This window comes from Gorilla gorilla, chromosome 8 (assembly GCF_029281585.2).
Source record: "Gorilla gorilla gorilla isolate KB3781 chromosome 8, NHGRI_mGorGor1-v2.1_pri, whole genome shotgun sequence".
Taxonomy (NCBI): domain Eukaryota; kingdom Metazoa; phylum Chordata; class Mammalia; order Primates; family Hominidae; genus Gorilla; species Gorilla gorilla.
In genome coordinates, this window is record NC_073232.2 from 79,673,780 (window position 1) to 79,698,863 (window position 25,084).

Sequence of the window (25,084 nt, forward strand, 5' to 3'; positions counted from 1 at the left end):
TCTGAGAATGATTCTCTCTAGTTTTTATTCGAGGATATTTCCTTTTCTACCGTTGGCCCCAAAACGCATATAATCTCCACATGCAAATTCCTCAAAAAGAGGGTTTGCAATCTGCTCTGTCTAAAGGAAGGTTCAACTCTGTTAGTTGAACACACACAAATCAAAGAAGTTTTTGAGAATTCTTCCTTCTAGCATTAGATGAAGAAATCCCGCTTCCAACGAAATCCTCAAAGAGGTCCAAATATCCGCTTGCAGACTTCACAAACAGAGTGTTTCCAAACTGCTCTATGAAAGGAAAGGTTAAACTCTGTGAGTGGAACGCACACATCACAAAGTGGTTTCTGAGAATGATTCTCTCTAGTTTTTATACGAGGATATTTCCTTTTCTACCATTGGCCCCAAAACGCTTGAAATCTCCACATGCAAATTCCTCAAAAAGAGGGTTTCCAATCTGCTCTGTCTAAAGGAAGGTTCAACTCTGCTAGTTGAACACACAAAAATCAAAGAAGTTTCTGAGAATTCTTTGGTGTAGCATTATATGAAGAAATCCCGCTACCAACGATATCCACTAGGATGTCCAAATACCCACTTGCAGAATTTACAAACAGAGTGTTTCCAAACTGCTCTATGAAAAGAAAGGTAAAACTCTGTGAGTGGAACGCACACATCCAAAGCGGTTTCTGAAAATGATTCTCTCTAGTTTTTATTCAAAGATATTTCCATCTCTACCATTGGCCCCAAAGCACATGAAATCTCCACTTGCAAATTTCACAAACAGAGGGTTTCAAATTTGCTCTGTGTAAAGAAAGTTTCAACTCTGGTAGTTGAACACTGGCAAATCAAAGTGGTTACTGACAATTCTTCTGTGTAGCATTAGATGAAGAAATCCCGTTTCCAACAAAAACCTCAAGGAGATCCAAATATGCACTTGCAGACATTACAAACAGAGTGTTTCCAAACTGCTCTATGAAAAGAAAGGTTAAACTCTGTGAGTGGAACACACACATCACAAAGTGGTTTCTGAGAATGATTCTCTCTAGCTTTTATACGAAGATATCTCCTTCTCTACCACTGACTCCAAAGCGCTTGAAGTCTCCACTTGCAAATTCCATAAAAAGAGGGATTCAAATGTGCTCTGTCTAAAGGAAGGTTCAACTCTGTTAGTTGAACACACAGAAACCAAAGAAGTTACTGAGAATTGTTCCTTCTAGCATTAGATGAAGAAATTCCGTTTCGAACGAAATCCTCAAAGAGGTCCAAATATCCACTTGCAGACTTTACAAACAGAGTGTTTCCAAACTGTTCTATGAAAGGAAAGGTTAAATTCTGTGAGTGGAACGCTCACATCACAAAGTGGTTTCTGAGAATGATTCTATCTAGTTTTTATACGAGGATATTTCCTTTTCTATCATTGGACCCAAAGCTCTTGAAATCTCCACTTTCAAATTCTACAAAAAGACGGTTTCAAATCTGCTCTGTCTAATGGAAGTTTCAACTCTGTTAGTTGAACACACACAAATCAAAGAAGTTACTGAAAATTCTTCTGTGTAGCATTAGATGAAGAAATCCCACTTCCAACGAAATCCTCAGGGAGGTCCAAATATCCACTTGCAGACTTCACAAACATAGTATTTCCAAACTGCTCTATGAAAAGAAAGGTTAAACCCTGTGAGTGTAACACACACATCAAAAAGTGGTTTCTGAGAATGATTGAAGTTTTCATACAAGGATATTTCCTTTTCTACCGTTTTTCCCAAAGCGCTTGAAATCTCCAATTGCAAATTCCAGAAAAAGTGGGTTTCAAATCTGCTCTGTCTAAAGGAAGGTTCAACTCTGTTAGTTGAACACACACAAATCAAAGAAGTTACTGAGAATTCTTCTGTGTACCATTAGATGAAGAAATCCCGCTTCCAATGAAATCCTCAAAGAGGTCCAAATATCCACTTGCAGACTTTACAACCAGTGTGATTCCAAACTGCTCTATGAAAAGAAAGGTTAAACTCTGTGATTCGAATGCACACATCACAAAGTGGTTTCTGAGAATGATTCTCTCTAGTTTTTATATGAAGATATTTCCTTTTGTACCGTTGGCCCCAAAGTGCTTGAAATCTCCACTTGCAAATTCCACAAAAAGAGGGTTTCAAATCTGCTCTGTCTAAAGGAAGGTTCAACTCTTTGAGTTGAACACTCACAAATCAAAGAAGTTAATGAGAATTCTTCTGTGTAGCATTAGATGAAGAAATCCCGCTTCCAACGAAATCCTCAAAGAGGTCCAATTATCCACTTGCAGACTTTACAAACAGAGTGTTTCCATACAGCTCTATGAAAAGAAAGGTTAAACTGTGTGAGTGGAATGCACACATCACAAAGTGGTTTCTGAGAATGATTCTCTCTAGTTTTTATACGAGGATATTTCCTTTTTTTCCACTGCCCCAAAAGCGCTTGAAATTTCCCCTTGCAAATTCCACAAAAAGAGGGATTCAAATGTGCTCTGTCTAAAGGTGGTTCAACTCTGTGAGTTGAACACACGCAACCCAAAGAAGTTACTGAGAATTCTTCCTTCTAGCATTAGATGAAGAAATCCCGTTTCAAACGAAATCCTCAAAGAGGTCCAAATATCCACTAGCACACTTTACACACAGAGTCTTTCCAAACTGCTCTATGAAAGGAAATGTTAAACTGGGTGAGGGGAACGTACACATCACAAAGTGGTTTCTGAGAATGATTCTCTCCAGTTTTTGTACAAGGATATTTCCTTTTCTACCATTGGCGCCAAAGTGCTTGAAATCTCCACTTGCAAATTCCACAAAAAGAGGGTTTCCAATCTGCTCTGTCTAAAGGAAGGTTCAACTCTGTTAGTTGAACACACGCAACCCAAAAATGTTACTGAGAGTTCTTCCTTCTAGCATTAGATGAAGAAATGCCGTTTCCAACGAAATCCTACAAGAGGTCCAAATATCCACTTGCAGACGTCACATACAGACTGTTTCCAAACTGCTCTATGAAAAGAAAGGTTAAACACTCTGAGTGGAACACACACATCCAAAGTGGTTTCTGAGAATGATTCTCTCCAGTTTTTATACGAAGATATTTCCTTTTCTACCGTTGGCCACTAAGCGCTTGAAATCTCCACTTGCAAATTCCACAAAAAGAGGGTTTCAAATCTGCTCTGTCTTAAGGAGCGTTCAACTACGTTAGCTGGACACACGCAAATCGGAGAACTTACTGAGAATTCTTCCGTGCAGCATTAGATGAAGAAATCCCTTTTCCAACGAAATCCTCAAGGAGGTCCAAATATCCACTTCCAGACTTTACAAACAGAGTGTTTCCAAACTGCTCTATAAAAAGAAAGGTTAAACTCTTTGAGTGGAATGCACACATCACAAAGCGATTTCTGAGAATGATTCTCTCTACCTTTTATATGAAGATATTTCCTTTTCTACCGTTGGATGCAAAGAACTTGAAATCTCCACTTGCAAATTCCACAAACAGAGGGTTTCAAATGTGCTCAGTCTAAAAGAAGGTTCAACTCTGTTAGTTGAACACAGGAAATCTAAGAAGTTCCTGAGAATTCTTCTGTATAAAATTAGATGAAGAAATCCCGCTACCAATGAAATCCTCAAGGTGGTCCAAATATCCACTTGCAGACTTTACAAACAGAGTGTTTCCAAACTGCTCTATGAAAAGAAAGGTTAAACTCTGTAAGTGGAACGCACACATCACAAAGTGGTTTCTGAGAATGATTCTCTCTAGTTTTTATATGAAGGTATTTCCTTTTCCACCGTTGGCCGCAAAGTGATTGAAATCTCCACTTGCAAATTCCACAAAAACAGGGTTTCAAATCTGCTCTGTCTAAAGGAAGGTTCAACTCTGTGAGTTGAACACGCGTAACACAAAGAAGTTACTGAGAATTGTTCTTTCTAGCATCAGATGAAGAAATCCCGTTTCCAACAAAATCCTCAAAGAGGTCCAAATCTCCACTTGCAGACTTTACAAACAGAGAGTTTCCAAACTGCTCTATGAAAAGAAAGGTTAAACTCTTTGAGTAGAATGCACACATCACAAAGCGATTTCTGAGAATGATTCTCTCTACCTTTTATATGAAGATATTTCCTTTTCTACCGTTGGATGCAAAGAACTTGAAATCTCCACTTGCAAATTCCACAAACAGAGGGTTTCAAATGTGCTCAGTCTAAAAGAAGGTTCAACTCTGTTAGTTGAACACAGGAAATCAAAGAAGTTCCTGAGAATTCTTCTGTATAAAATTAGATGAAGAAATCCCGCTACCAATGAAATCCTCAAGGTGGTCCAAATATCCACTTGCAGACTTTACAAACAGAGTGTTTCCAAACTGCTCTATGAAAAGAAAGGTTAAACTCTGTAAGTGGAACGCACACATCACAAAGTGGTTTCTGAGAATGATTCTCTCTAGTTTTTATATGAAGGTATTTCCTTTTCCACCGTTGGCCACAAAATGCTTGAAATCTCCACTTGCAAATTCCACAAAAACAGGGTTTCAAATCTGCTCTGTCTAAAGGAAGGTTCAACTCTGTGAGTTGAACACGCGTAACACAAAGAAGTTACTGAGAATTGTTCTTTCTAGCATCAGATGAAGAAATCCCGTTTCCAACAAAATCCTCAAAGAGGTCCAAATCTCCACTTGCAGACTTTACAAACAGAGTGTTTCCAAACTGATCTATGAAAAGAAAGTTTAAGCTCTGTGAGTGTAATGCACACATCTCAAAGTGGTTTCTGAGAATGATTCTCTTTAGTTTTTAAGCGAAGATATTTCCTTTTCTACCGTTGGGACCAAAGCACTTGAAATCTCCACTTGCTAATTCCACAAAAAGAGGGTTTCAAATGTGCTCTGTCTAAAGGAAGTTTCAAGTCTGTGGGTTGAACACACGCAAACCAAAGAAGTTACTGAGAATTGTTCCTTCTAGCATTAGATGAAGAAATCCCGTTTCCAACGAAATCCTCAAAGAGGTGCAAATATCCACTTGCAGAATTTACAAACAGAGTGTTTCCAAACTGCCCTATGAAAGGAAAGGTTAAATTCTGTGAATGGAATGCACACATCACAAAGTGGTTTCTGAGAATGATTCTCTGTAGTTTTTATAGGAAGATATTTCCTTTTCTACCATTGGCACCAAAGTGCTTGAAATCTCCACTTGCAAATTCCACAAAAAGAGGGTTTCCAACCTGCTCTGTCTAAAGGAAGGTTCAACTCTAGTAGTTGAACACACACAACTCAAAGAAGTTACTGAGAATTCTTCTGTGTTGCATTAGATGAAGAAATCGCGCTTCCAACGAAATCCTCAAAGGGGTCCAAATATCCACTTGCAGACTTTACAAACAGAGTGTTTCCAAACTGCTCTATGAAAAGAAATGTTAAACTCTGTGAGTGGTACACACACATCCCGAAGTGGTTGCTGACAATGATTCTCTCTAGTTTTTATATGAAGATATCTCCTTTTCTACCGTTGGCCCCAAAGCGCTTGAAATCTCCACTTGCAAATTCTCCAAAAAGAGGGTTTCAAATCTGCTCTGTCTAAAAGAAGGTTCAACTCTGTGAGTTGAACACACGCAACCCAAAGTAGTTACTGAGAACTCTTCTGTCTAGCATTAGTTGAAGAAATCCCGTTTCCAAAGAAATCCTCAAAGAGGTCCAAATATCCACTTGCAGACTTTACAAACAGAGTGTTTCCAAACTGCTCTATGAAGAGAAAGGTTAAACTCTGTGAGTGGAACGCACACATCACAGAGTGGTTTCTGAGAATGATTCTTTCTAGGTTCTATACGAAGATGTTTCCTTTTCTACCATTGGCCACAAAGCGCTTGAATTCTCCACTTGCAAATTCCACAAAAAGAGGGTTTCCAACATACTCTGTCTAAAGGAAGGTTCAACTCTGTGATTTGAACTCATGCAAATCAAAGAAGTTACTGTGAGTTCTTCTGTGTAGCATTTGATGAAGAAATGCCGCTTCCAACAAAATCCTCAAAGAGGTCCAAATATCCACTTGCAAACTTTACAAACAGAGTGTTTCCAAACGGCTCTATGAAAAGAAAGGTTAAACTCTGTGTGGGCAACGCACACAGCACAAGGTGGTTTCTGAGAATGATTCTCTCAAGTTTTTATATGAAGATATTTCCTCTTCTACCGTGGTATCCAAAGTGCATGAAATCTCCCCTTGCAAATTCTACAAAAAGAGGGTTTCAAATCTGCTTTGTCTAAAGGAAGGTTCAACAATGTGAGTTGAACACGTGCAACAAAAGAAGTTACTGAGATTTCTTCTGTCTAGCATTAGATGAAGAAATCCCGTTTCCAAAGAAATTCTCAACGAGGTCCAATTATCCCATTGCAGATTTTACAAACAGAGTGTTTCCAAACTACTCTATGAAAAGAAAGGTTAAACTCTCTGAGTGGAATGCAGACATCACTAAGTGGTTTCAGAGAATGATTCTCACTAGTTTCTATACGAAGATATTTCCTTTTCTACCGTTGGCCCCAAAAGCGCATGAAATCTCCCCTTCCAAATTCCACAAAAAAGGGGTTTCAAATGTGCTCTGTCTAAAGGAAGCTTCAAGTCTGTGAGTTCACCACGCGTAACCCAAAGAAGTTCCTGAGAATTGTTTCTTCTAGCGTCAGATGAAGAAATCCCGTTTCCAACGAAATACTCAAAGAGGTCCAAATATCCATCTGCAGACATTACAAACAGAGTGTTTCCAAACTGCTTTTTGAAAAGAAACGTTAAACTTTGTGAGTGGAACGCACACATCTCAAAGTGTTTTCTGAGAATGATTCTCTCTAGTTTCTATACGAAGATATTCCCTTTTCTACTGCTGGCCTCAAAGCGCTTGAAATCTCCGCTTGCAAATTCCACAAAAAGAGGGTTTAAATTTCTGCTCTGTCTAAAGGAAGGTTCAACTCTGTGAGTTGAATACACGGAACCCAAAGAAGTCACTGAGAATTCTTCTGTGTAGCATTAGATGAAGAAATCCCGGTTCCAACGAAATCCTCAAAGAGGTCCAAATATCCACTTGCAGACTTTACAAACAGAGTGTTTCCAAACTGCTCTATGAAAGGAAAGGTTAAACTGTGTGAGTGGAACGCACACATCACAAAGTGGTTTCTGAGAATGATTCTCTCTGGTTTTTATACGAAGATATTTCCTGATTCTCTCTAGTTTTTATATGAAGGTATTTCGTTTTTTACCGTTGGCCCCAAACGCTTGAATACTCCACTTGCAAATTACACAAAAAGAGCGTTTCAAATCTGCCCTGTATAAAGGAAGGTTCAACTCTGTGAGTTGTACACACGTAACCCAAAGAAGTTACTGAGAATTCTTCTGTCTAGCATTAGATGAAGAAATCCCGTTTCCAACGAAATCCTCAAGGAGGTCCAAATATCCACTTGCAGACTTTACAAACAGTGTGTTTCCAAGCTGCTCAATGAAAAGAAAGGTTAAACTCTGTGAGTGGAACGCACACATCACAAAGTGGTTTCTGAGAATGATTCTCTCTAGCTTTTATACGAGGATATCTCCTTCTCTACCGCTGACTCCAAAGCGCTTGAAATCTCCACTTGCAAATTCCACAAAAAGAGGGATTCGAATGTGCTCTGTCTAAAGGAAGGTTCAACTCTGTTAGTTGAACACACAGAAACCAAAGAAGTTACTGAGAATTGTTCCTTCTAGCATTAGATGAAGAAATTCCGTTTCGAACGAAATCCTCAAAGAAGTCCAAATATCCACTTGCAGACTTTACAAACAGAGTGTTTCCAAACTGCTCTATGAAAGGAAAGGTTAAATTCTGTGAGTGGAACGCACACATCACAAAGTGGTTTCTGAGAATGATTCTCTCTAGTTTTTATACGAGGATATTTCCTTTTCTATCATTGGCCCCAAAGCTCTTGAAATCTCCTCTTTCAAATTCCCCAAAAAGACGGTTTCAAATCTGCTCTGTCTAATGGAAGTTTCAACTCTGTTAGTTGAACACACACAAATCAAAGAAGTTAATGAAAATTCTTCTGTGTAGCATTAGATGAAGAAATCCCGCTTCCAACGAAATCCTCAGGGAGGTCCAAATATCCACTTGCAGACTTCACAAATATAGTGTTTCCAAACTGCTCTATGAAAAGAAAGGTTAAACTCTGTGAGTGTAACACACACATCAAAAAGTGGTTTCTGAGAATGATTGAAGTTTTCATACAAGGATACTTCCTTTTCTACCGTTGGTCCCAAAGCGCTTGAAGTCTCCAATTGCAAATTCCACAACAAGTGGGTTTCAAATCTGCTCTGTCTAAAGGAAGGTTCAACTCTGTGAGTTGAACACACGCAAACCAAAGAAGTTACTGAGAATTTTTCCTTCTAGCATTAGATGAAGAAATCCCGTTTCCAACGATATCTTCAAAGAGGTCCAAATATCCAACTGCAGACTTTACAAACAGAGTGTTTCCAAACTGCTCAATGAAAGGAAAGGTTAAACTCTGTGAGAGGAACGCACACATCAAAAAGTGGTTTCTGAGAATGATTCTCTCTAGTTTTTATATGAAGATATTTCCTTTTGTACCATTGGCCCCAAAGTGCTTGAAATCTCCACTTGCAAATTTCACAAAAAGAGGGTTTCAAATCTGTTCTGTCTAAAGGAAGGTTCAACTCTCTTAGTTGAACACTCACAAATCAAAGAAGTTAATGAGAATTCTTCTGTGTAGCATTAGATGAAGAAAACCCGCTTCCAACGAAATCCTCAAAGAGGTCCAATTATCCACTTGCAGACTTTACAAACAGAGTGTTTCCATACAGCTCTATGAAAAGAAAGGTTAAACTCTGTGAGTGGAACACACACATCACAAAGTGGTTTCTGAGAATGATTCTCTCTAGTTTTTATACGAGGATATTTCCTTTTTTTCCACTGGCCCAAAAGCGCTTGAAATTTCCTCTTGCAAATTCCACAAAAAGAGGGTTTCAAATGTGCTCTGTCTAAAGGTGGTTCAACTCTGTGAGTTGAACACACGCAACCCAAAGAAGTTACTGAGAATTCTTCCTTCTAGCATGAGATGTAGAAATCCCGTTTCCAACGAAATCCTCAAAGAGGTCAAAATATCCACTTGCAGACTTTACAAACAGAGTGTTTCCAATCTGCTCTATGAAAAGAAAGGTTAAACTCTGTGAGTGGAATGGACACATCCAAAGTGGTTTCTGAGAATTATTCTCTCTAGTTTTTATACGAAGATATTTCCTTTTCTACCGTTGGCCCCAAAGCGCTTGAAATCTCCACGTGCAAATTCCACAAAAGGAGGGTTTCAAATCTGCTCCATCTTAAGGAGGGTACAACTCTGTTAGTTGAACACACGCAAATCGAAGAAGTTACTGAGAATTCTTCTGTGCAGCATTAGATGAAGAAATCCCGTTTCCAACGAAATCCTCAGGGTGGTCCAAATATCCACTTGCAGACTTCACAAACAGAGTGTTTCCAAACTGCTCTATAAAAAGAAAGGTTAAACTCTGTGAGTGGAATGCACACATCACAAAGTGGTTTCTGAGAATGATTCTCTCTAGTTTTTATATGAAGATATTTCATTTTCTACCGTTGTCTCCAAAGCGCTTGCAATCTCCACTTGCAAATTCCACAAAAAGAGGGTTTCAAATCTGCTCTGTCTAAAGCAAGGTTCACCTCTGTGAGTTGAACACAAGCAACCCAAAGAAGTTACTGAGAATTCTTCTGTCTAGCATTAGGTGAAGAAATCCCGTTTCCCTTGAAATCCTTAAAGAGCTCCAAATATCCACTTGCAGACTTTACAGAGTGTTTCCAATCTGCTGTATGAAAAGAAAGGTTAAACTCTGTGAGGGGAACGCACACATCACAAAGTGGTTTCTGAGAATGATTCTCTCTACTTTTTATATGAAGATATATCCTTTTCTACCGTTGACCCCAAAGTGCTTGAAATCTCTACTTGGAAATTCCACAAAAAGACGGTTCCAAATCTCCTCTATCTAAAGGAAGGTTCAAATTTGTGAGTTGAACACACGCAACACAAAGAAGTTACTGAGAATTATTCTGTCTAGCATTAGAGGAAGAAACACCGTTTCCAACGAAATCCACGTGGAGGTCCAAATATCCCACTGCAGACTTTACAAACAGAGTGTTTCCAAACTGCTCTATGAAAAGTTAAGTTAAACTCTGTGAGTGGAACGCACACATCACAAAGTGGTTTCTGAGAATGATTCTCTCTAGTTTTTATACGAAGATATTTCCTTTTCTACCGCTGGTCCCAACACTCTTTAAATCTCCATCTGCATATTCCACAAAAAGAGGGTTTTAAATGTGGTCTGTGGAAAGGAAAGTTCAACTCTGTGAGTTGAACACACGCATCCAGAAGAAGTTCCTGTGAATTCTTCTGTCTAGCGTTATATGCAGAAAACCCGTTTCCAATGAAATCCTCAAGGAGGTCCAAATATCCCACTGCAGACTTTACAAACAGAGTGTTTCCAAACTGCTCTATGAAAAGAAAGGTTAAACTCTGTGAGTGGAACGCACACATCACAAAGTGGTTTCTGAGAATGATTCTCTCTAGTTTTTATATGAAGATATTTCCTTTTGCACCGTTTTTCCCAAAGCGCATGAAATCTCCACTTGCAAATTCCACAAAAAGAGGGTTTCAAATCTGCTCTGTCTAAACGAAGGTTCAACTCTGTGAGCTGAACACACGCAAATCAAAATAGTTACTGAGATTTCTTCTGTGTAGCATTAGATGAAGAAATCCCGTTTCCAAATAAATCCACAAGGATGTCCAAATATCCACTTGCAGACTTTACAAACAGAGTGTTTCCAAACTGCTCTATGAAATGAAAGGTTAAACTCCGTGAGTGGAACGCACTCATCACAAGGTGGTTTCTGAGAATGATTCTCTCTAGTTTTTATACGAGGATATTTCCTTTTCTACCGCTGGCCCCAAAGCGCTTGAAATCTCCACTTGCAAATTCCATAAAAAGAGGGTTTCAAATCTGCTCTGTCTAAAGTAAGGTTCGTCTCTGTGAGTTGAACACACGCAACCCAAAGAAGTTACTGAGAAATCTTCTGTGTAGCATTAGATGAAGAGATCCCGTTTACAATTTAGTCCTCAAGGAGGTCCAAATATTCTCTTGCAGACTTACAAACAGAGTGTTTCCAAACTGCTCTATGAAAAGGAAGGTTAAACTGTGTGAGTGGAACGCACACATCACAAAGTGGTTTCTGAGAATGATTCTCTCTACATTTTATATGAAGATATTTCCTTTTCTACCGTGGGCCCCAAAGTGCTTGAAATCTCCACTTGCAAATTCCACAAAAAGAGGGTTTGAAATCTGCTCTGTCTAAAGGAAGGTTCAACTCTGTGAGTTGAACACATGCAACCCAAAGAAGTTACTGAGAGTTCTTCTGTCTAGCATTAGATGAAGAAATCCCGTTTTCAACGAAATCCTCAAAGAGGTCCAAATATCCACTTGCAGATTTTACAAACAGTGTGTTTCCAAACCGCTCTATGAAAAGAAAGGTTAAACTCTGTTAGTGGAACGCACACATCACAAAGTGGTTTCTGAGAATGGTTCTCTCTAATTTTTATACGAAGATATTTCTTTCTCTACCGTTTGCCCCAAAGCACTTGAAATGTCCATTTGCGAATTCCACAAAAATAGGGTTTCAAATGTGCTGTGTATAATGGAAGGTTCCACTCTGTTAGTTGAACACACACAAATCAAAGAAGTTACTGAGAATTCTTCTGTGTAGCATTAGATGAGGAAATCCCGCCTCCAACGAAATCCTCAAAGAGGTCCAAATATCCACTTGCAGACTTTACAAACAGAGTGTTTCCAAACTGCTCAATGAAAAGAAAGGTTAAACTCTGTTAGGGCAATGCACACATCACAAAGTGGTTTCTGAGAATGATTCTCTCTAGTTTTTTTATGAAGATATTTCCTTTTCTACCGTGGGCCACAAAGTGCTTGAAATCTGCACTTGCAAATTCCACAAAAAGAGAGTTTCAAATCTGCTCTGTCTAAAGGAAGGTTCAACTCTGTGAGTTGAACACATGCAACACAAAGAAGTTACTGAGAATTCTTCTGTCTAGAATTAGATGAAGAAATCCCGTTTCCAACGAAATCTTCAAAGACTTGCAAATATCCACTTGCAGACTTTACAAACAGAGTGTTTCCAAACTGCTATATGAAAAGAAAGGTTAAACTCTGTGAGTGGAACGCTCACATCACAAAGTGGTTTCTGAGAATGATTCTCTCTAATTTTTATACGAAGATATTTCCTTTTCTACCGTTTGCCCCAAAGCACTTGAAATCTCCACTTGAAAATTCCACAAAAATAGGGTTTCAAATGTGCTCTGTCTAAAGGAAGGTTCAACTATGTTAGTTGAACACACGCAAATCAAAGAAGTTACTGAGAATTCTTCTGTGTAGCATTAGATGAAGAAATCCCGCCTCCCACGAAATCCTCAAAGAGGTCCAAATATCCACTTGCAGACTTTACAAACAGAGTGTTTCCAAACTGCTCTATGAAAAGAAAGGTTAAACTCTGTGAGTGGAACGCACACATCACAAAGTGGTTTCTGAGAATGATTCTCTCTAACTTTTATACGAAGATATCTCCTTCTCTACCGTTGGCCCCAAAGCGCTTGAAATCTCCACTTGCAAATTCCACAAAAGGAGGGTTTCAAATGTCCTCTGTCTAAAGGAAGGTTCAACTCTGTGAGTTGAACACACGCATCCCATACAAGTTACTGAGAATTCTTCTGTCTAGCATTAGATGAGGAAATCCCATTTCCAACGAAATCCTAAAGGAGGTCCAAATATCACACTGCATTCTTTAAAAACAGAGTGTTTCCAAACTGCTCTATGAAAAGAAAGGTTAAACTCTGTGAGTGGAACGCACGCATCCAAAGTGGTTTCTGAGAATGATTCTCTCTAGTTTTTATAGGAAGATATTTCTTTTCTACCATTGGCCCCAAAGCGCTTGAAATCTCCACTTGCAAATTCCACAAAAGGAGGGCTTCAAATCTGCTCTGTCTTAAGGAGGGTTCAACTCTGTGAGTTGAACACACGCAAATTGAAGAAGTTACTGAGAATTATTCTGTGCAGCATTAGATGAGGAAATCCCGTTTCCAACGAAATCCTCAAAGAGGTCCAAATATCCACTTGCAGACTTTACAAACAGAGTGTTTCCAAACTGCTCTGTGAAAGGAAAGGTTAAATTCTGTGAGTGGAACACACACATCACAAAGTGGTTTCTGAGAATGATTCTCTCTAGTTTTTATACGAAGATATTTCCTTTTCTACCGATGGCCCCAAGGCGCTTGAAATCTCCACATGCAAAGTCCACAAAAAGGGTGTTTCCAATCTGCTCTGTCTAAAGCAAGGTTCAACTCTGTGAGTTGAACACACACAAATCCAAGAAGTTACTGAGAAATCTTCTATGTAGCATTAGATGAAGAAATCCCGCTTCCAACGAAGTACTCAAAGAGGTCCAAATATCCACTTGCAGACTTTACAAATAGAGTGTTTCCAAACTGCTCTATGAAAAGAAAGGTTAAACTCTGTGAGTGGAACACACACATCACAAAGTGGTTTCTGAGAATGATTCTCCCTAGTTTTTATATGAAGATATTTCCTATTCGACCGTTGGCCCCAAATTGCTTGAAATCTCCACTAGCAAATTCCACAAAAAGAGGGTTTCAAATGTGCTCTGTCCAAAGGAAGGTTCAACTCTATTAGTTGAACACACACAAACCAAAGAAGTTACTGAGAATTATTCGGTGTAGCATTAGATGAAGAAATCCCGCTTCCAAAGAAATCCTCAAAGAGGTCCAAATATCCACTTGCAGACTTTACAAACAGACTGTTTCCAAACTGCTCTATGAAAAGAAAGGTTAAACTCTGTGAGGTCAACGCACACATCACAGAGTAGTATCTGAGAATGATTCTCTCTAGTTTGTATATGAAGATATTTCCTTTTCTACCGTGGGCCCTAAAGCGCGTGAAATCTCCACTTGCAAATTCCACAAAAAGAGGGTTTCAAATCTGCTCTGTCTAAAGGAAGGTTCAACTCTGTGATTTGAACATACACAAACCAAAGAAGTTACTGAGAATTCTTCTGTCTAGCATTAGAGGAAGAAACCCCTTTTCCAACGAAATCCTCGAGGAGGTCCAGATATCCCACTGCAGACTTTTCAAACAGAGTGTTTGCAAACTCCTCTATGAAAAGAAAGGTTAAACTCTGTCAGTGCAACGCACACATCACAAAGTGGTTTCTGAGAATGATTCTCTCTAGTTTTTATACGAAGATATGTCCTTCTCTTCCATTGGCCCCAATGCGCTTGAAATCTCCACTTGCAAATTCCAAAAACAGACGGTTTCAAATGTGCTCTGCCTAAGGGAATGTTCAACTCTGTGAGCTGAACACACGCAACCCAAAAATTTACTGAGATTTCTTCCATGTAGCATTAGATGAAGAAATCCCGCTACCAACGATATCCACTGAGAGGACCAAATATCCACTTGCAGAATTCACAAACAGAGTGTTTCCAAACTGCTCTATGAAAAGAAAGGTTAAACTCTGTGAGTGGAAGGCACACATCACAAAGTGGTTTCTGAGAATGATTCTTTCTAGTTTTTATATGAAGATATCTCCCTTTCTACCCTTGGCCCCAAAGCGCTTGAAATCTCCACTTGAAAATTCCACAAAAAGAGGGTTTCAAATCTGCTCTGTCTAAAAGAAGGTTCAAATCTGTGAGTTGAACACACGCAACCAAAAGAAGTTACTGAGAATTCTTCTGTCTAGCATTAGTTGAAGAAATCCCGATTCCAACGAAATCCTCAAAGAGGTCCAAATATCCACTTGCAGACTTTACAAACAGAGTGTTTCCAAACTGCTCTATGAAAAGAAAGGTTAAACTCTGTGAGTGGAACGTACACATCCAAAGTGGTTTCTGAGAAAGATTCTCTCTAGATTTTATACGAAGATATTTCCTTTTCTACCGTTGGCACCAATGCGCTTGAAATCTCCACTTGCAAATTCCACAAAAGGAGGGTTTCAAATCTGCTCTGTCTTAAGGAGGGTTCAACTCTGTTAGTTGAACACACACAAATCGAAGAAGTTACTGAGAATTCTTCTCTGCAGCATTAGATGAAGAAATCCCGTTTCCAATGAAATCCTCAAGGAGGTCCAAATATCCACTTGCGGACTTTACAAACAGAGTGTTTCCAAACTGCTCTATGAAAAGAAAGGATAAACTCTGCGAGTGGAACGCACACATCACAAAGTGGTTTCTGAGAATGATTCTCTCTAGTTTTTATACGAAGTGATTTCCTTTTGTACCTTTGGCCCCAAAGCGCTTCAAATTTGCACTTGCAAATTCCACAAAAGGAGGGCTTCAAATCTGCTCTGTCTTAAGGAGAGTACAACTCTGTTAGTTGAACACATGCAAATCGAAAAAGTTACTGAGAATTATTCTGTGCAGCATTAGATGAAGAAGTCCCGTATCCAACGAAATCCTCAAGGAGGTCCAAATATCCACTTGCAGACTTTACAAACAGAGTGTTTCCAAACTGCTCTATGAAAAGAAAGGTTAAATTCTGTGAGTGGAACGCACACATCCCAAAGTGGATTCAGAGAATGATTCTCTCTACTTTTTATATGAAGATATTTCCTTTTCTACCGATGGACTCAAAGCGCTTGAAATCTCCAATTGCAGATTCCACAAAAAGAGGGTTTCAAATCTGCTCTGTCTAAAGGAAGGCTCAACTCTGTTAGTTGAACACACACAAATCAAAGAAGTTACTGAGAATTCTTCTGTGTAGCATTAGATGAAGAAATCCCGCTTCCAACGAAATCCACAAAGAGGTCCAAATATCCACTTGCAGACTTTACAAACAGAGTGTTTCCAAACTGCTCTATGAAAAGAAAGGTTAAACTCTGTGAGTGGAACGCACACATCACAAAGTGGTTTCTGAGAATGATTCTCTCTAGTTTTTATATGAAGATATCTCCTTCTCTACCGTTGGCCCCAACGCGCTTGAAATCTCCACTTGCATATTCCACAACAAGAGGGTTTCAAATCTGCTCTCTCTAAGAGAAGGTTCAACTCTGTGAGTTGAACACACGCAACCCAAAGAAGTTACTGAGAATTCTTCTGTCTAGCATTAGTTGAAGAAATCCCGTTTCCAACCAAATCCTCAAAGAGGTCAAAATATCCACTTGCAGACTTTACAAACAGAGTGTTTCCAATCTGCTCTATGAAAAGAAAGGTTAAACTCTGTGAGTGGAACGCACACATCACAAAGTGGTTTCTGAGAATGATTCTCTCTAGTTTTTATATGAAGGTATTTCATTTTCTACCGTTGTCCCCAAAGCGCTTGCAATCTCCACTTGCAAATTCCACAAAAAGAGGGTTTCAAATATGCTCTGTCTAAAGCAAGTTTCACCTCTGTGAGTTGAACACAAGCAACCCAAAGAAGTTACTGAGAATTCTTCTGTCTAGCATTAGGTGAAGAAATCTCGTTTCCCATGAAATCCTCAAAGAGCTCCAAATATCCACCTGCAGACTTTACAGAGTGTTTCCAATCTGCTCTATGAAAAGAAAGGTTAAACTCTGTGAGTGGAACGCACACATCACAAAGTGGTTTCTGAGAATGATTCTCTCTACTTTTTATATGAAGATATATCCTTTTCTACCGTTGACCCCAAAGTGCTTGAAATCTCTACTTGGAAATTCCACAAAAAGACGGTTCCAAATCTCCTCTATCTAAGGAAGGTTCAAATTTGTGAGTTGAACACACGCAACACAAAGAAGTTACTGAGAATTATTCTGTCTAGCATTAGAGGAAGAAACACCGTTTCCAACGAAATCCACGTGGAGGTCCAAATATCCCACTGCAGACTTCACAAACAGAGTGTTTCCAAACTGCTCTATGAAAAGTTAAGTTAAACTCTGTGAGTGGAACGCACACATCACAAAGTGGTTTCTGAAAATGATTCTCTCTAGTTTTAATACGAAGATATTTCCTTTTGTACCGTTGGTCCCAACACTCTTTAAATCTCCACCTGCATATTTCACAAAAAGAGGGTTTTAAATGTGGTCTGTGGAAAGGAAAGTTCAACTCTGTGAGTTGAACACACGCATCCAGAAGAAGTTCCTGTGAATTCTTCTGTCTAGCGTTATATGCAGAAAACCCGTTTCCAACGAAATCCTCAAGGAGGTCCAAATATCGCACTGCAGACTTTACAAACAGAGTGTTTCCAAACTGCTCTATGAAAAGAAAGGTTAAACTCTGTGAGTGGAACGCACACATCACAAAGTGGTTTCTGAGAATGATTCTCTCTAGTTTTAACATGAAGATATTTCCTTTTGTACCGTTTATCCCAAAGCGCTTGAAATCTCCACTTGCAAATTCCACAAAAAGAGGGTTTCAAATCTGCTCTCTCTAAAGGAAGGTTCAACTCTGTGAGCTGAACACACGCAAATCAAAGAAGTTACTGAGATTTCTTCTGTGTAGCATTAGATGAAGAAATCCCGTTTCCAAATAAATCCACAAGGAGGTCCAAATATCCACTTGCAGACTTTACAAACAGAGTGTTTCCAAACTGCTCTATGAAATGAAAGGTTAAACTCCGTGAGTGGAACGCACTCATCACAAGGTGGTTTCTGAGAATGATTCTCTCTAGTTTTTATACGACGATATTTCCTTTTCTACCGCTGGCCCCAATGCGCTTGAAATCTCCCCTTGCAAATTCCATAAAAAGAGGGTTTCAAATCTGCTCTGTCTAAAGTAAGGTTCATCTCTGTGAGTTGAACACACGCAACCCAAAGAAGTTACTGAGAAAGCTTCTGTGTAGCATTAGATGAAGAAATCCCGTTTCCAATTTAATCCTCAAGGAGGTCCAAATATTCTCTTGCAGACTTACAAACAGAGTGTTTCCAAACTGCTCTATGAAAAGGAAGGTTAAACTGTGTGAGTGGAACGCACACATCACAAAGTGGTTTCTGAGAATGATTCTCTCTACATTTTATATGAAGATATTTCCTTTTCTACCGTGGGCCCCAAAGTGCTTGAAATCTCCACTTGGAAATTCCTCAAAAAGAGGGTTTAAAATCTGCTCTGTCTAAAGGAAGGTTCAACTCTCTGAGTTGAACACATGCAACCCAAAGAAGTTACTGAGAATTCTTCTGTCTAGCATTAGATGAAGAAATCCCGTTTTCAACAAAATCCTCAAAGAGGTCCAAATATCCACTTGCAGATTTTACAAACAGTGTGTTTCCAAACCGCTCTATGAAAAGAAAGGTTAAACTCTGTGAGTGGAACGCTCACATCACAAAGTGGTTTCTGAGAATGATTCTCTCTAATTTTTATACGAAGATATTTCCTTTTCTACCGTTTGCCCCAAAGCACTTGAAATCTCCACTTGAGAATTCCACAAAAATAGGGTTTCAAATGTGCTCTGTCTAAAGGAAGGTTCAACTATGTTAGCTGAACACACGCAAATCAAAGAAGTTACTGAGAATTCTTCTGTGTAGCATTAGATGAAGTAATCCCGCCTCCCACGAAATCCTCAAAGAGGTCCAAATATCCACTTGCAGACTTTACAAACAGAGTGTTTCCAAACTGCTCAATGAAAAGAAAGGTTAAACTCTGTGAGTGGAACGCACACATCACAAAGTGGTTTCAGAGAATGATTCTCTCTAACTTTTATACGAAGATATCTCCTTCTCTACCGTTGGCCCCAAAGCGCTTGAAATCTCCACTTGCAAATTCCACAAAAGGAGGGTTTCAAATGTCCTCTGTCTAAAGGAAGGTTCAACTCTGTGAGTTGAACACACGCATCCCAAACAAGTTACTGAGAATTCTTCTGTCTAGCATTAGATGAAGAAATCCCATTTCCAACGAAATCCTAAAGGAGGTGCAAATATCACACTGCATTCTTTAAAAACAGAGTGTTTCCATACTGCTCTATGAAAAGAAAGGTTAAACTCTGTGAGTGGATCCCACGCATCCAAAGTGGTTTCTGAGAATGATTCTCTCTAGTTTTTATAGGAAGATATTTCTTTTCTACCGTTGGCCCCAAAGCTCTTGAAATCTCCACTTGCAAATTCCACAAAAGGAGGGCTTCAAATCTGCTCTGTCTTAAGGAGGGTTCAACTCTGTTAGTTGAACACACGCAAATCGAAGTAGTTACTGAGAATTATTCTGTGCAGCATTAGATGAGGAAATCCCGTTTCCAATGAAATCCTCAAAGAGGTCCAAATATCCACTTGCAGACTTTACAAACAGAGTGTTTCCAAACTGCTCTATGAATAGAAAGGTTAAACTCTGCGCGTGGAAAGCACACATCACAAAGTGGTTTCTGAGAATGATTCTCTCTTGTTTTTATTCGAAGATATTTCGTTTTCTACCATTGACCCCAAAGCACATGAAATCTCCACTTGAAAATTACACAAAAATAGGGTTTCAAATCTGCTCTGTCTAAAGGAAGGTTCAACTCTGTTAGTTGAACACACGTAACCCAAAGAATTTACTGAGAATTGTTCCTTCTAGCATTAGATGAAGAAATCCCGTATCCAAAGCAATCCTCAAGGAGGTCCAAATATCCCATTGCACACTTTAGAAACAGACTGTTTCCAAACTTCTCTGCGAAAAGAAAGGTTAAACTCTGTGAGTGGAACGCACACATCACAAAGTGGTTTGTGAGAATGATTCTCTCTAGTTTCTATACGAAGATATTTCCTTTTCTACCGTTGTCCCCAAAGCAGTTGAAATCTCCACTTGCAAATTCCACAAAAGGAGGGTTTCAAATGTGCTCTGTCTAAACTAAGGTTCATCTCTGTGAGTTGAAGACACGCAACCCAAAGACGTTACTGAGAATTCTTCTCTTTATCATTAGATGAAGAAATCCCTTTTCCAACGAAATCCTCAAGGAGATCCAAATATCCAACTGCAGACTTTAAAAACAGCGTGTTTCCAAACTGCTCTATGAAAAGAAAGGTTAAACTCTGTGAGTGGAACGCACACGTCACAAAGTGGTTTCTGAGAATGATTCTCTCTAGCTTTTATATGAAGATATTTCCTTTTCTACCGTTGGCCCAAAAGCGCTTGAAATCTCCACTTGCAAATTCCACTAAAAGAGGGTTTCAAATCTGTTCTGTCTAAAGGAAGGTTCAACTCTGTGAGTTGAACACACGCAACCCAAAGAAGTTACTGAGAATTCTTCTGTCTAGCATTAGATGAAGAAATGCCGCTTCTAACAAAATCCTCAAAGAGGTCCAAATATCCACTTGCAGACTTTACAAAAGAGTGTTTCCAAACTGCTCTATGAAAGGAAAGGTTAAACTCTGTGAGTGGAACGCACACATCAGAAAGTGGTTTCTGAGAATGATTCTCTCTAGTTTTTACACGAGGATATTTCCTTTTCAAACATAGGCGCCAAAGCGCTTGAAATCTCCACTTGCAAATTCCATAGAAAGAGGTTTTCCAATCTGCTCCTTCTAGAGGAAGGTTCAACTCTGTTAGTTGAACACACACAAATCAAATAAGTTCCCGAGAAATCTTCTGGTAGCATTAGAAGAAGAAATCCCGTTTCCAACGAAATACTCAAAGAGGTCCAAATATCCACTTGCAGACTTTACAAAGAGAGTGTTTCCAAACTGCTCTATCAAAAGAAAGGTTAAACTTTGTGAGTGGAACGCACACATCGCAAAGTGGTTTCTGCGAATGATTCTCTCTAGTTTCTATACGAAGATATTCCCTTTTCTACCGATGGCCACAAATCGCTTAAAATCTCCACTTGTAAATTCCACAAAAAGTGGGTTTCAAATCTGCTCTGTCTAAAGGAAGGTTCAACTCTGTGAGTTGAACACACGCAAATCAAAGAAGTTACTGAGAAATCTTCTGTGTAGCATTAGATGAAGAACAGCCAGTTACAACGAAATCCTCAAATAGGTCCAAATATCCACTTGCAGACTTTACAAACAGAGTGTTTCCAAACTGCTGTATGAAAAGAAAGGTTAAACTCTGTGAGTGGAAAGCACGTATCACTAAGTGGTTTCTGAGAATGATTCTCTCTAGTTTCTCTATGAAGATATTTCATTTTCTAATGTTGGCCCCAAAGCGCTTGAAATCTCCACTTGCAAATTCCACAAAAAGAGGGTTTCAAATGTGCTCTGTATGACTAAGGTTCATCTCTGTGAGTTGAACACACACAACCCAAAGAAGTTACTGAGAATTCTTCTGTGTATCATTAGATGAAGAAATCCCTTTTCCAACGAAATCCTAAAGGAGGTTCAAGTATCCAACTGCAGACTTTAAAAACAGAGTGTTTCCAAACTGCTCTATGAAAAGCAAGGTTAAACTGTGAGTGGAACGCACACATCACAAAGTGGTTTCTGAGAATGATTCTCTCTAGTTTTTATACGAGGATATTTCCTTTTCTACCTTTGGCCCCAAAGCGCTTGAAATCTCCACTTGCAAATTCCACAAAAGGATAGTTTCCAATCTGCTCTGTCTAAAGGAAGGTTCAACTCTGTTAGTTCAACACACGCAACCCAAAGAAGTTACTGAGAATTCTTCTGTCTAGCATTAGATGAAGAAACGCCGCTTCAAACGAAATCCTCAAAGAGGTCCAAATATCCACTTGCAAATTTTACAAACAGAGTGTTTCCAAACTGCTCTGTGAAAAGAAAGGTTAAACTCTGTGAGTGGAACGCACACACCACAAAGTGGTTACTGAGAATGATTCTCTCTAGTTTTTATACGAGGATATTTCCTTTTCTACCATAGGCGCCAAAGCACTTGAAATCTCCACTTGCAATTTCCACAAAAAGAGGGTTTCCAATGTTCTCCTTCTAAATTAAGGTTCAATTCTGTTAGTTGAATGCACACAAATCAAAGAAGTTACTCAGAAAGCTCCTGTGTAGCATTAGCTGGAGAAATCCCGCTTCCAATGAAATCCTCAAAGAGGTCCAAATATCCACTTGCAGACTTTACAAACAGAGTGTTTCCAAACTGCTCTATGAAAGGAAAGGTTAAACTCTGTGAGTGGAACGCACACATCACAAAGTGGTTTCTGAGAATGATTCTCTCTAGTTTTTATACAAAGATATTTCCTTTTCTACCGTTGGCCTCAAAGCACTTGAAATCTCCACTTGCAAATTCCACAAAAAGAGGTTTTCCAATCTGCTCTGTCTAAAGGAAGGTTCAACTCTGTTTGTTGAACACACACAAATAAAAAAGTTACTGAGAATTCTTCTGTCTAGCATTAGATGAAGAAATCCCTTTTCTAACAAAATCCTCAAGCAGGTCCAAATATCCCACTGCAGACTTTAAAAACAGAGTGTTTCCAAACTGCTCTATGAAAAGAAGAATGTTTAAACTCTGTGAGTGGAACACACATATCACAAAGTGGTTTCTGAGAATGATTCTCTCTAGTTTTTTTATGAACATATTTCCTTTTCTACCGTTGTCCCAAAAGCGCTTGAAATCTCCAATTGCAAACTCCACAAAAAGAGGGTTTCCAGTCTGCTCTGTCTAAAGGAAAGTTCAACTCTGTGAGTGGAACGCACACATCACAAAGTGGTTTCTGAGAATGACTCTCTGCAGTTTTTATATGAAGATATTTCCTTTTCTACCGTTGGCCCCATAGCACTTGAAATCTCCTGTTGCAAATTCCACTAAAAGACGGTTTCAAATCTCCTCTGTCTAAAGGAAGGTTCAACTCTGTGAGTTGAACACAAGCAACCCAAAGAAGTTACTGAGAATTCTTCTGTTTAGAATTAGATGAAGAAATCCCGTTTCCAAAGAAATCCTCAAGGAGGTCCAAATATCCCATTGCAGACTTTAGAAACAGACTGTTTCCAAACTGCTCTATGAAAAGCAAGGTTAAACTCTGTGAGTGGAACGCACACATCACAAAGTGGTTTCTGAGAATGATTCTTTCTAGTTTCTATACGAAGCTATTTCCTTTTCTACCATTGGCACCAAAGCTCTTGAAATCTCTACTTGCAAATTCCACAAAAAGAGGGTTTCCAATCTGCTCTGTCTAAAGGAAGGTTCAACGCTGTTAGATGAACACACACAAATCAAATAAGTTACTTAGGATACTTCTGTGTAGCATTAGACGAAGAAATCCCGATTCCAATGAAATCCTCAGAGAGTTCCAAATATCCACTTGCAGACTTTACAAAAAGGGTCTTTCCAAACTGCTGTATGAAAAGAAAGGTTAAACTCTGTGAGTGGAATGCACACATCACAAAGTGGTTTCTGAGAATGATTCTCTCTAGTTTTCATAAGAGGATAATTCCTTTTCTACCGTTGGCCCCAAAGCGCTTGAAATCTCCACTTGCAAATTCCACAAAAAGAGGGTTTCAAATCTGTGCTGTCTAAAGGAAGCTTCAAATCTGTGAGGTGAACACACGCAACCCAAAGAAGTTACTGAGAATTCTTCTGTCTAGCATTAGAGGAAGAAACCCCATTTCCAACGAAATCCTCAATTAAGTCCAAATATCCCACTGCAGACTTACAAACAGAGTGTTTCCACACTGCTCTATGAAAAGAAAGGTTAAACTGTGAGTGGAACACACACTTCACAAAGTGGTTTCTGAGAATGATTCTCTCTAGTTTTTAAATGAAAATATTTCCTTTTCTACCGTTGGCCCCAAAGCCCTTGAAATCTCCACTTGCAAAATCCACAAAAAGAGGGTTTCAAATCTGCTCTGTCTAAAGGTAGGTTCAACTCTGTGAGTTGAACACACGTAACCCAAAGAAGTTACTGAGAATTCTTCTGTCTAGCATTAGAGGAAGAAAGCCCATTTCCTACGAAATCATCACGGAAGTCCAAATATCCCACTGCAGACTTACAAACAGAGTGTTTCCAAACTGCTCTATGAAAAGAAAGGTTAAACTCTGTGAGTGTATTGCACACATCACAAAGTGGTTTCTGAGAATGATTCTCTCCAGTTTTTTTATGAAGATATTTCCATTTCTACCGTTGTCCCCAAAGCGCTTGAAATCTCCACTTGCAAATTCCACAAAAAGAGGTTTTCAAATCTGCTCTTTCTAAAGGAAGGTTCACCTCTGTGAGTTGAACACACACAAATCAAAGAAGTTACTGATAATTCTTCTGTGTAGCATTAGATGAAGAAATCCCGCTTCCAACGAAATCCTGAAAGAGGTCTAAATATCCACTTGCAGACTTTACAAACAGAGTGTTTCCAAACTGCTGTAGGAAAAGAAAGGTTAAACTCTGTGAGTGGAACGCACACATCACAAAGTGGTTTCTGAGAATGATTCTCTCAAGTTTTTATACGAGGATATTTCCTTTTCTACCGCTGGCCCGAAAGCACTTGAAATCTCCACTTGAGAATTCCACAAAAAGAGGGTTTCCAATCTGCTCTGTCTAAAGGAAGGTTCAACACTGTTAGTTGAACACACGCATCCCAAAGAAGTTACTGAGAATTCTTCTGTCCAGCATTAGATGAAGAAATCCCTTTTCCAACGAAATCCTCAAGGAGGTCCAAATATCCCACTGCAGACTATAAAAACAGAGTGTTTCCAAACTACTCTATGAAAAGAAGAAAGTTTAAATTCTGTGAGTGGAACACACTCATCACAAAGTGGTTTCTGAGAAACATTCTCTCTAGTTTTTTTATGAAGGTATTTCCTTTTCTACCGTTGGTCCCAAAGCGTTTGAAATATCCACTTGCAAATTCCACAAAAAGAGGTTTTCAAATCTGCTCTTTCTAAAGAAGGGTTCAACTCTGTGAGTTGAACACACAAATCAAAGAAGTTACTGAGATTTCTTCTGTGTAGCATTAGATGAAGAAATCCCGCTTTCAACGAAATCCTCAAACAGGTCCAATTATCCACTTGCAGACATTACAAACCGAGCGTTTCCAAACTGCTCTATGAAAAGAAAGGTTAAGCTCTGTGAGGGCAACACACGCATCACAAAGTGGTTTCTGAGAATGATTCTCTCTAGTTTTTATATGAAGATATTTCCTCTTCTACCGTGGGCCCCAAAGCGCTTGAAATCTCCACTTGCAAATTCCACAAAA